Source organism: Magnolia sinica, chromosome 6 (genome assembly GCF_029962835.1).
Source record: "Magnolia sinica isolate HGM2019 chromosome 6, MsV1, whole genome shotgun sequence".
Taxonomy (NCBI): Eukaryota; Viridiplantae; Streptophyta; class Magnoliopsida; order Magnoliales; family Magnoliaceae; genus Magnolia; species Magnolia sinica.
Window position 1 is genome coordinate 14,250,269 of NC_080578.1, and position 13,642 is coordinate 14,263,910.

A 13,642-nucleotide genomic window follows, 5' to 3' on the forward strand; every position below is an offset into this window, starting at 1 on the left:
TGGGTGGAGGGATATTTTAATAACCTGTTTCACCAGTTTTATTTCTCCAGTTTCCTTGTAAAATCTCCTCATTTGTTTAAAATTTTCACCATCTGAACCAATAATGTGCCACCAGCACTCGACCTTATGGAAAGTATAATACGGTCGAGCGTATAGTACCTTTTCTATATATATATATAAGCCATGCGCACACATGTGCGCATCTTTTCACAAGTGTGTCATAGGCATCTAATATGAATGGTCCATGTGACGCGGAATCCCGTGAAACCATAAGGGACAAATTTTCACCCTTTTGGTAGGCCATAGCAAAGAGAAATGCAAATCAAGGGATCAAAGTAAAAATTAGGCAGGGGGTTTCACATGTATGACGCAACTGAGCATTAGCTATATATATATATATATATATATATATATATATATATATATATATATATATATATATATATATATATATATAAGAAGTGGATCAACTTGAATTTCACTGAAACGTACCATTGCTGAAGAAATTCCAATTGAAATAGACAATTTTATGGTCGTCACAAGGACTTATTTTTTTCTTTTTTTCTTTTTCTCTCACTTTTTTAATTTTCACTTCCTCCCACACCTGTGCAAATAATAAACACTAAAATATAGGGTCATGATGGAAGATTTCTCCACGGAATATAGAACGGCACCGCCCGATGGTTAGTAGCCTGTGTTGGCCTAGCATTCCTCTTGAATTCACCATGGACTGCTTCCCTCAGCTGCACCTGCTCCCTCGAAACACTCACCTTTTTGAAGATAGTCCACGTCACACCTTCTGCGCATGGAGGGGTGGTTAGAGAGAGCCCTTATAACTGTAATATTTCCTGGTGTGCACTTTTATCTGTTTCGGATCAACAAGGCCCACCCCTATTTCCCCATCTTTTGAGTCGTTGATGCCACTAATCTGGCCCATCAACTTGGTTAGAAACTTTTTTGGTCGTCCAATTTTGTACAAGATCGCAACCACAGATCTGATCTTTTTCTCCAAGCTCTCGTGGACCATGTGTAACTCTAGAGAATATCTCCGACCGTTGATGGTGTGCTCCGAAGGTGAGTGCCAATGACACTAAATAAGGAAATATTCCATTCCATCAACGTATATGGAACCCTCTTCATTCGCCCACTTCAGCATGATGTCATGACCTCTATTCACTAGAGTTGCATTGGACTGCTTATATCTTCCCCTGAGCTTCCCTATATAGTGCATCACCTTCACCGGCCTTGTCATCTGACAAGTTGATGGGAGATTGCATATGGCCGTTGCAGCAAGTGGCCCACTCTTCGGGGAGATGCCCCCAGTGCTCTAGACCCTTTTCACTCCCTTTAATGGAATTAAACTCACTCTCTTACTCAAGAGGGGGAGAATGAGTAAAGATGCGAAGGAGGTGGGCTTGTTGAACTTCATCTTTCTATAAAGAAATGATATTCCCTTTGTAAGTTGAATTTCTAAGAGGGAGAGAGAGAGAGAGGAACACATGCATTTTGAGAAAGCTTATGCGACTATAAATAGTGGCCTTGCATGGGGAGGTTATCTGGATTTCCTTCCTTTAGAAGCGAGATTAAGCCAACACCGGATGTAACAAACACATTAATTTTACCAACCTCCAGTATGTTCTTCACTAGCAATCGACTGATTTTAGTAAGAGGGCTTATTCAACGTTTGGTACTCACCGTACCATACGTGTGAGGCCCACAATTTGAATCTTTAGGGTAGAAACAATTTTATTTTTATTATTATTTATTTTTTTAAATTGATCTGATTAGTTTATTCCAGCTAGGCAACTATACAGATTAAGTACATCTCGGGCCGGCCCATCACAACAAAAGGAAAATAGAGCCAGCCTATTGTAACCTCGATCTCTAACTTGGAATAATTTTGGTTAATTAACTCTCCCTTGCCATTCCTAACCCCATCCAGTCTAGAACACGCTCCCCTTTAGTAAAGAACTGAAGGTTAGAAACTTTTGTGAAATCCTTATCCAACTGATTGGCGCTGCCCAAACGGGCCAGGCCGTTCGCCACGCTATTAGCCTCCCTTGGAATGTGCTCAATCGCGATGCAGGCGATGCCCCCGAATATAATCAAATCGCTTCTTCCAGTAGTAGATATTCCACAAGACTCACCCTTCCATGGAGAATAGGCCACCACTGCTAACGAGTCACTTTCCACTTCCACCCTGTTGAAACCTTGTTCCAAGCATAGATTCAACCCGTCCACCACTGGTTTGGCTTCAGCTTGAAAGTTTGTTCTGATACCATAGCCTTTGGTGAAAGCAAAAATGTGCTCACCTCTAAAATCTCTACAAACTCCCCCACTTCCCGATGGGCCCGGGTTTCCTCATGATAACCGGTCTACATTCATATTTTTACACATGCAAATGTTGCAAAGGGAGGCCTGACACTCTAGAGGAGTGCCCTGCCGAACTGGTGGTTTGCCACATGGTGGGCGACGGTCAGACTGCCGCCCAAGGCATAGATTTCCCTCCGTTTTGGTAGGGGGTCTCCCACATGTGTGAGGGACCACTGGCTGCTGTGATGTTCACCTATTGTCTAAGCTGCGAATTTTTATTGGGCTTATGGGCTTGGAGTTCGGGCTTGTCTAAGGCTTGGGTTGACTAGGTGAGTTGTTTGGGCTTTGGGTGAGTGGGTCAACTTGTAGTGACTTAGTGAGTTGACTTGGTGGGTTAACTCCGTTGAACCAGATTTTGGGAGTCCCAGGGTTTGCTGTTTCTAGGAGTATATGATTTAGCATCCGGTCTTAAGGTTTCAATCAAGGTTTGGGTTTAGGGTTTTTGGATCAAAGTTTGGTTTTAAGGTCAAGATTAGAGTCTAAAGTTTGGATCAAAGTTAGGGTTAAGGGTTCATCCATCCATCAGGATCGTCCAATTTCGCCAATTTGTTAGCCTTGGGCATGGTGTGTATAGATGACTCTCTTTAGCATAGGTTAGGTGCAACCAAATGACTAAGCATGTCAAACCCAAGACCTCGTGTTGCAACCAAATGAATAAGGCACCACCTCCTCAGGTTAGCCTTCTTATTGTTCCCGCGCTTTCTAGCACACCTAAGCCTGTGGGGGCTACCATGTTGCATATGTAAAATCCACTTCATTTATGGACTTATATCACCCATATTAGGCCCACTCTCAAAAGTCAGTTAGATCCGCAACATAGATGGGCCATGCCAAGAATTTCCATAGGATGTAAATAGTAATTTTGGGAGTATGTGGGAGACCATGGTACGGTATCTTTCATCAAGCTCTTTAATTTTTTTTAATTATTATTTTAAAAAAAAAAAAAAAAAAAAAAAACATTTCACATTGTTCCCATTGGGATGGCCCATATGAGTTGTTAATTGGGTTATCTTCTGTGTACGTCCAAATATTGGTTTTCACGTATTGATCGATAGGTGGGTTTACATATAAATACAGTGGACCCGACAGAGCCTTTTGGGAGGATTCTGGTCCGTTTGGAACCTTCAGCGACGGTCCCAAATCTTCGACGCCACTTTCCGACCTAAGTTCTCTAGAACCCACAATCTGGCATATGTTAATCCACTCCGTCCATTTTGTGAGGAAAATTATTTGAACCATACATATAAAATATCAGGCTGGAAGAATACTCATATGGGCCATATCAATAGAAAAAAAAATGTAAATTTTCTCCTAAAACCTTCAATTTCATACGGTTTGGCCCGCATGGGTTTTGAGTCTGGCTGAATTTTGTATTTTCACTTCATCCCAGTGCGTTACACCTGATTAGCAAATTTGATGAAATATAGATACCATGTTGACCTATGCACAAACCTATTGTTGGCATATCATTCCATGTAGTGTGGCCCACATGAGCTGTGGATCTCACTTTTTTTCCCCATGTGATGGAATCTAGCATACAACCTGATGGACGGAGTGGATGTTACACGTACAATACTTTGAGACCCACATATATTTGGAGATATTTGGAGTTCCCCACCCCCGCTAAAACCGGTTTTCTAGAATATGGTCCTCCAGGGCGCGTGGACTTTCCGGGAGTGGCCTAGGTGAGACCCCAGGATTCACCGAGGTGGGTGGAACCCTGACTTTGGGGCTCATAGTGATGTATGTGCCTTAAATCTACCTTGTCCAAACCATTTTGAAAGCTCATTTTAAGGCATAAAAATGAAGCTCACTCAAATCTTAGGTGGATCATACTAGAGAAAACAATCGTGATTGAATCCCTAGCTTTAAAATTTTCATGGATTCCGTTGCAATGTTTATTTTCCATCATAAACATACACCTAGGTGAAGAGACCATACAAATATCATCTTGATCCAAAGCTTTTGTGACCTACAAGAAGTTTTTAGCTCAATCATGACTGTTTCCTATATTATAGTCCTTATGAAATTTAGAACTACTTATTTTTTGGATTATGCCCTAAAATTAGCTTTCAGTATAGATGGATGAGGTGAATATAGTTGTTGATGCAGAAGTCTGGTTAGCCTTCCCTGTACCTTCACGTACCTGCACAAGTGACAGACAAAGGAGACCTTGGCTAGTGCAGTGGATCCTCCGATGCTTAAGTCAAGTAGGGGATTTGGGTCTAGTTGAATAATGAGTTTTATGCTAGAGATTGTGCTTACCTTTCACCATTAGAGTTGTTCATATTTATAGTTGAGGAGAGGCGGTGGCGTAAGAGGGGTCTCCTTATTTAACAGGGATATCTCATAGTAGGATCCGGATCCTACTATAAGTCGTAAGGATCACTCTAGATTCTCTGCTGAGATCTCAAGCGGATCCGTATCGCGATGGGCTTCTTAGATCTTCGGCTAAGATCTCAGGCAGACGCGATCGAAATCATGTCAGATCTAATATTAGAAGGTGGGTTATGCCGACCTGAGGTACGCTAACCTTAGATGTGCCGACCTGGAATATGCCGACCTATCTTCTTAGTCGAGCAATTGAACTCCTTTTGTTGAGGTTTGTGGGTCTTCCGACCTACTAGCGGGACACCGAACTCAACTTCATTTCCTACTTGACTTTGGAGTTAGAGGTCGGACTTATAGTTTCCATCATTGCCCGATTAGGCTAAGTGTGTAAAGTTTTGATTATTGATCGGTCCATTTTCCCCACAACAGTAGTCACATACATCACAATGGCCCCACAATCAGGGTCCCACCCAACCCAAGTCGTCACGCACCGGAAGTCAAACCCTTGACCTAAGGACGTAGCGTTTTTCACCATTCGTCCGGAAAAGCGGGCTCAAAATTATATTGGTTTGAGACTACTTTCGATTGATTCACACAGGATCAGAACTTTGCTACTTTGGCAGAGTGTGGTTGATGATACACAGGCACTTAGATACCAATAAGAATTTGCATATGTGGCAACGAGTTAAACTAAACTGTGAAAATCATTATCCTAGTTCAGATGTGTGAGAATAAAAATTTATGCTTATTTGATTATCTGACCATCACTACTCTGGATAAACGTATTGACGTTTAGAGAGAGGTCTCAAGTCTACTTAGAGGATAACTTCTAACTAGGTTCATGCAAAAATCAGCCCCATCCACTAATTAATAAGTGGACCACACTTGTATATTGCTATTTATCAATGGATATACACTGTTTTTTATGGTGTGGCTCACTTGCTGATTGGATAGGAATGATTTTTGCACTAGGTGATCTGCATGGTGGGGCCAACCTATTAGGAGAATTGGATCTCAATGACACCTAACAGGTTGGAAGTTATCACCTAGGTGAACTGTAATTGTGGTCCAATCAGTTGGACATGAGACCTTGTGTGTGGTAAAACGCTGAAATAGGATTCGTTGGACAACATCCCTCCAATCTAGGGTTATGTTCAGTAATCCAAACCATCTACATGAATGGTCATACTGTAGAGAAGGACACCCAATAACAAAATTCTTAGAATTGATTATTTTAACTGTTAGGTTATTTAACTTCTTTCCTTTTAATATAGACTGTCCTCTTAGCTGGTTTTATCAGTTATTCATTTAAGTTTAGGATCTTCCAATATTGAAGATTTTTTAGGCAGCTGCCTTTTATCCATGTGACATCAAATCAGCAACTTATATCATGCCTGCGACCCTACGGTCACAGATTTTTTATTTTTATTTTTATTTATTTATTTATTTTACACACACCCCCACAAGGTCACGGATTAAAGGGTTGTGATCATCCAAAAAGTTTTGAATTTTAATTAATGGTACACTCCTTATTGGACCCTACTGAATGAACGATTTTGATTCAATCTATGTATTACAGTGTTCAGCAATTTCAGAGTCACCTACGGCTTCCATCAATCCATGGATCCATCAATCATGATAATGCCATGGATGTACGAAGCAGGCACATATGATTGTGGTGCACCTGTACCCCCATGGTGCTGTGTATCCACCGCATACCCGTTGTGTTGATGTCGTGTCTGTAACTTCCCACACGTGTTGTGTAAATTGAATCAGACCACTGGAGAGATTTTAGTGGACCATCCATTTCCCACACGTGTAAATTGAATCAGAACCATTGGAGACATTTTTAGTGATCCATCCATTTCCCACACGTGTTCCACCTTATGATTGGACTACCCTTTTAAGCATAGAGGGAACAATCTACGTCAGTGCGGTCCACCCAATGGAAGGTTTAGATGTCACACATGTAGGCCGCAAAGAGAAAAGAGAGCGCATTTTAGGAACTAGAAAGGAATGTGCCAGTTTTAAAAGGCTAGAGGGAGGTAGAAGTAATATAAAAGTTAGTGAGTTACATGTAATTTTATGTTTTAGAGGGATGTTAGGGTTATTTTTAAGAAGAGTTCAGTGGCAAAATGCCTATAAAAAATAATACCTTATCATCCTGTAATGCTAGCCTTATTTACTCGTCACTTAAAAATGAGTTCATCTTGTTTGAGTTTATAGCAATTAGGTATTATAAGTTGCAGTAAAGATTAAAAGCAATCTTGTTAACTCATGAGTTCTATACTTTTCATCTTGATAACCATAGTTTATATAAACTATCAGTGAAAATGGTCCTTTTTAAAAAAAATTAGTAAATATAATCCCGATATCTCATAACTTTCATATTTTCAACGAATATATTAGCTATCATTTCTAAATGCATAATTATTGTTAACTAAAATATTAGCCAACTCTTTCTCATTCATTTCGCTCATTATCAATCCGCCTATAATCAGCAATTTAGATGAGATGCAATTGCCTAATATAAAGTGAGATGAAATTATTATTATGTAGCAACCAAACGTGGATAAGATTGAAAAGATTAGAAAATTAAGAGTCTATTTGAGTAAGGGATCTTGCATAATTGGGATTAAGTCTAATTCATTTTGGTAGGCACGATGCCCTCTACTTAGGAACTTCTTTGTGTTTTTTTTTTTAATGGAACACATTAGGATGCGTGTGTCTCTAGTAACGGTGGCAATATGGGCCAAACCACGTGACGAGCTGGACCAGCTTTGGATGGGCTTGGACCTATGAACTTGACTCATGGGCCAGGCATAGGCAAAACATGATCTTTTGACCAAATTTTGGGTAAGGCTTGGGCTCAAGTCATTTTAGCCTGGCCCAACTTCATTTTAATTGTCTCATATTCTACAAATATATTATTCTAATCGTTGATTACACAACCTGTGTGTCTTAAATATAAACATTTAATTTCATTCTTCTGAGTGTTAATTTTCCTGTGTAAATGTGGCCCACTTAATCAATGGATAGATTAGGAACATTCAAGTGGTTTTGAGTGAGGCAGGGCCAGCCACATTTTTTAGGCTTGGGCTGCTGCAATAGAGCCATGCTGGGGTCATGCTTTGGACCTTAAATGTTAGGCCAATCCCAGGCTTGCCTGGCCTTGCCCAAACCCGGCCCATTTTTTTATTTTTCATCAACTATCCTTTAAGTAACCATCTATGGTATTTTAATTTTAATTTTTTTTACTTCATGCATAAATGCATCTATTACCCATACATACAGTAGGCAGCTATTTCAACAGTTTGGATCATCTTAAATACTATGCTCCCCTTGACACATGTTTCCCCAAAAATCAAAATTCTGCCCTGATTTATCAGCGATGGGACGCCTCTATTTGAATGGTCTGGATAGTTGTACATAAGTACCACATGTGAGTGGATATGGTCTGCCCCCAGCAGAGGAATTCCTAACGTCTATATCTACACGGGCCAAACAATTCTTCTACAAGGCCATAATGGCCTATGCGTTTGAATTCCACATTTTTCATAAGGTAGGTCTAACACTGAATGTATTCTTTCAGGTATAAAAAAATAATAAAAGAGAGTGCCAGTTAGCTTGTTAGGAGAGGCACACATACATCATCGACATCTAACAATCAGACCTGCCTTATTTTAAGGTTAGGGTATTGGGGCTCACTTGATGAACAATCCATATCCCATACACGTGTGAAATCTTTGGACGTTGGTACTTGAAAATTTGCAATTGTTTTATCTATCTGAGGCTTGTTCCTGAAAAACGTGATCAAATACGTAATTCAACTGCGTTAATTTAGGATTTTGGGATTTTTATGGGAAAACTCATCTTAGACATTAGTTTTACTATAAAATTCTTATAAAGGTTATATTTACCGAATCATTCTTCCTACTTTTAAATAATAATAATAATAATAATAAATTGACGTTTTAACTGTCCATTCTCATACTTCCTGTAACGTAGAGACCGGTTGCAACCACTTGCAAATTGTCCGAGTACCTATGAGTCCCCCAAAATATCCAAAAATCAAGTGGACCACGCTACAACAGTGTTGGACAATGACGTCAACCATTGAAACTTTCCTAGGGCCCACCATGATGTTTACTTTCCATCCAACCTGTTGGTAAGATCACACGGATCTGGATGATGGGAAAACACAAGTATCAGCTTGATCCAAAACTTCTTATGCCCTAAAGAAGTTTTCAATGTTACAGAGTTCAATCCCCCACTACTTTCTGTGGTGTGGATTACCTGTGCTTGGGATCTTCTCATTTTTTGACCCAAGTGTTAAAATGATCTCTCAAAATGGATGAATGGTGTGGATATAACACATACATCATGGTGGGGCCATTGACCTTGGAGAGGTTAACAGACGGCACACCATGCATTCCGGCCGCTTCCAACAGCTTAGCGCACCCCTGCAATCCGCTTCCTATAAAAGCCTTTTTTTTTCTTATTAGCTTGTTAGTACACCCCACCGTCAATTCACACTTCACTGTTAGCCAATTCCTGTCCATAACTCAAGTGGTAAACTGAGTGAAAGATACCTCTTTCAAGAGGCCTTGGTATTGCCGTAACTTCCTGCCAAGCTAGTTAGGGTCCACTGTGATGTTTGTGAGAAATCCATCCCGTCCATCCATTTTTTTCAGTAAATACTAGGGTATAGGCCCAAAAATGAGGCAGACCCAAAACAAGTAAGTTGCACGACAGAAAAATTTTGGTAGGAAAATGCCTACCTTTGATATCTCCCTAAGGTTCACTGTAATGTTTATATGTCATCCATACCATTCATAAAGTCATTCTCACTGGAATGATATGAAAACACAAAAATAGTAACCTGATTCAAAACTTCTCTGGCCACACGGATGTTTCAACAGTGAAAGTTCATTCCTCACTGTCTCCTGTAGTGCAGCCCACTTGAGTCTTTGATCTACCTCATTTTTTTACTTCATTCACTTAAATATCCTGAAAAAATAGATGAACGGTGTGGATTTCTTGTAGACATCATGGTGGACCCTACCTAGCTTCTAAGACACAACCCGCTCCCATTTCAAGGGCCGTGCCGGCCAAGGGGTCGGTGCATGGGATAGGACTCACTGTGATATGTTTCTAAAAATTCAATCTGATCACTTATTGTATGATCTATTTTTAGGCGTAGATGTAAAAAAAAAAAAAAAAAAAAAGCCTTATTCGTGATTAGAGGTGTACACTAGTCGAATGAGTCAAGTTTGGCACAGCTTGACTTGACTCGGCCACTAGCTGACCCAGCTTGAACTCAGCTTGACTCAATCCTCGAGCCTGACTGGCATGGTCCTCATACCTGACTTGGCCACTAGCTGGCCCAGCTTGAACTCGGCTCGACTCAATCCTCGAGCCTGACTGGCGTGGTCCTCATACCTGACTTGGCCACTAGCTGACCCAGCTTGAACTCGGCTCGACTCAATCCTCAAGCCTGACTGGCCTGGTCCTCAGGTATGAATAGGATGGCTTGGTTGTTGAATCATATTCAAGATCTGCGAAAGTTATCTATAAAACGAAGAACAACTCACATGAAAACCACAAGCATCCTTGAATTTGAGGTATTTCTTAAGTGAATGCTTTCAAATCAACTCGTAAGGACTGTGGGAATGCTTTGCATAATTGCATCATTAAAGCAATATTTCTTCTTACCATATGCTCCTTCATTTGTATGATGTGCACTTTATGAACACATTGTTTAAACATCTTTTCTAAAAATGGCGTTGCCAAGCTTTTTGTGCACCAAGGATTGCAGCAACTATATATGTGAGTACGGGGATGTGATGCGACATATGGGAAATTATAGCAGTCTTATGCAGTCAATCGCATCACCAGCTTCTCCCAAACAGCATGAATCACCAAGAAAGAATCCGAAGTTGATACACAAAACTTTTGTCGATAGAAATATCAATATTCTACACAACGAAATTTATTTGTAAAATGATGTATGAAAGAAGCATACTTGGAAATGACTGCACATACCTTTCTGCTCTCCGAAAACCATTGATTTAGGACAATATCCTTTACGATTTGCCCTAGCATTTAACAACACGAGCAAAGTATTTTGGAGTCATACATTAGTGGTTGCCAACAAGAGTATGAACCATCTCTTGTTCTTGAGACTAAGGGCGTGCCACCTAATTTAAGTTATTTTTTAATCTGCCAAAATAACTGGCATGGAAGTAATTAAAAGATGCCCCAGGCAACGTTGTAGGAAAAAAAAAAATCGGGGAAGGTAGTGATTTACTGTGTCCTGGATGTGTATGAATGTGCTGCACACGTGAAGGATCCAAATCGTCCACAGGAAGGACCATCATGTTAAAGGGCTCCACTGAATTTTCATTCCGATTGGATAAGTAGGTGGGCCCAAGACGGTGCATGCAATCCTAACTATTTGCAACCTGGCAATATGGAATGAAAGCTACAGTAGCGCCTATTGGCAAAAAAAATTTAGTTTGATGAATTTTTTGTTGGCACCCAATCAAGCCCTAAGTTGCTAGCTGAAAGAAACAAGGAACACGAGCAAATTCTTTAGCTAGGTTTTGATTATAATATCAATGCCCATTTATATCCTCAATATTGAGGACATCAAGGATAAATTATTTTGAAACAGTCTGTATAAGTGTTCTAAAATCCGGACTCAGTCTGTACTGGACAGGAAGCCATCCCATCAAAATGGTTGGGCCTCAAATGACCTGTATTTTGGGAAGGAAGCTATTCACATCAACCAGTTCATCGAGTACAACTATCCAGGGCAACAGGTGTGACCTTTATTTGATGCGTTTTATTCATTTATGGCATAATGTTGACATCACGGGTTGACTGACCCACCAAAAAAAAATGGGTCGCAACCTCGCAGGCCAGTTTAAAAGATTGATCTGCATACAACTTTTTTAGATAGAGTGGCCCACCATGATGCGGCCCATTATGACGTGTATGAGGCCCAATGTGTTGTATATGAGACCTATGTGTAGGCCCACATGCTGTGTATTTGAGGCCCATGTGCATGGCCTACCTGTTGTGTATAGAAGGCTCACGAGTGAGGCCCATTGTGATATACTTTTGGCCCATATGATGAGGCCCGTTATGATGTATTTCCCACCCATTTGGTAAGGCCCGCTGTGATGTATTTTCGGCCATGCGATGCGACCCATAGTGATGTATATAGAGCCCATGTATTGCGTCCCATTGTGATGTACATGAGGTCCATGGGTGAGGCCCAATGTGACGAATGTGTAGACCAATGTAATGTATGATTTCACTATAATGTATGAAATGATGTTTAAGTGGGTCACTCCTTAGGAGCAATGTTGGATGAATGTCCACATTGATGGGCAATGATAGTTGAATGTCCACATTGTGACCTTCCCTTAGGCCTTTTTAGGCCCATTTTCACCGATTCTGAGCGCATGAGGGCATGTATACCAGTAGACCGCGTCTCCCACTGTGTCGTGGTCGGTTGGGAGGGGGTATGGCCTTACCCGCCCAAGAGTAGGGGCATTGCTAGGTTGAATTTAACCAGCTCATGAATGGGTCTACTATCGACGTGCCGGATAGATATCGATTGACTACTGGTTAAGCGGATGGTAAGGTCTCTTCCACTTGCATAGTCGCGCGTCAGTAAGCGGCGATTTGCATGTACAGTGTACTAGATCCCAGTAATGATCTTAGAGAGAAACCGTACCGATATGTGGACTTATCGAGTAGGAGTTACACATTCATTCATTCATTATCTACTTGGGTTGGTGGTGCGCTACTAATTGTTATGTACCTTCGTAATGGTAAAGATTTCAGTTGGGCGCACGACTAACTTAAGATTAGGAATCTATTACATTGAGTCTGGCTATCCAAATTTAGGTATGAGACTGGTTTGGCTAGAAGTCCTTTGTGATAGACCCCATAGCCTGCGATATTACGTACTATCATCCCGACTTCACTCCAGCTTGGTCATTTCATTCACACCGCATATTGCATTGTATCATCAGCAGCCGATATTTGGCTTACTGTCCCCGTATTGTATATCTGATTTACATTGCTTCATCAGTATATGATATTGTTTTTATTATATTTTTGCATTGCATAGTCTGGATAAGGCTGATAGTATTTATGAGCCTATAAGCATGTTTTCGCATTACTCTGATATCGTATGATTTATGTTCTTGCCAATATTTCTGATATTATATGATTATGGGCTTATCAGTATTTTCGCTACTTTGATATTGCTTACTTGACACTTACCTTGTGCACACACTTTTACCACTCACTAAGCTTTCTATAAGCTTATACACGATAAATACGTATAGGTAGCGTTAGGTTGCAATAGCGTTGAGCTTGGAGCATGCAACGGACCTCTGGAGCTTTGATTTTATCATATATATTTCCCTTTCAGTACTGTATTCAAATGTTTATATTAGTAGATATGTGATGATGATGTTGCCTTTGTGATTTTGGTAAACTTATGGTTATACTTATTACGAGTTAAATGTAAGTTGGAAAATCCTCTTTATATGATTCTAGAATCGGAATCTAGCGTATGAACGATAGAAACTAAGAATGAGGTACTACGGAGGCTGTCGGCACTGGATTCGGCGATCGAAAATTTTATAAGCCCAGTTTCCAAGTTTAGGACATGACAAAAGGCATGTTCTATTCTCATCTAAAGATGAAAAATCAGACTTCTTATTTCTTTTCTTTTCTTTTTCCCTGTTATAATGCTACTTCACTATTTTAAGTTGAAGCTATGAACTCGTGGCCCCTTTACAGGCACTTGAATGCTATCATTAAGGACGATCAATCAGAGAACCTCTTAAGCTCAAAGCGGTGCACCAGTCTTTCCGCCAAGACTCTCTTCCTACTCCGGCATACAGATGAATGG

The 13,642-nt window shown here is 40.4% G+C and overlaps 1 pseudogene; it reads right to left on the reverse strand.

Annotated features, from left to right (window-relative positions):
• Positions 1–635: 635 nt before the first annotated feature.
• On the reverse strand, positions 636–10,771 carry LOC131249509 (alpha carbonic anhydrase 7-like; annotated as a pseudogene).
• Positions 10,772–13,642: the final 2,871 nt, after the last annotated feature.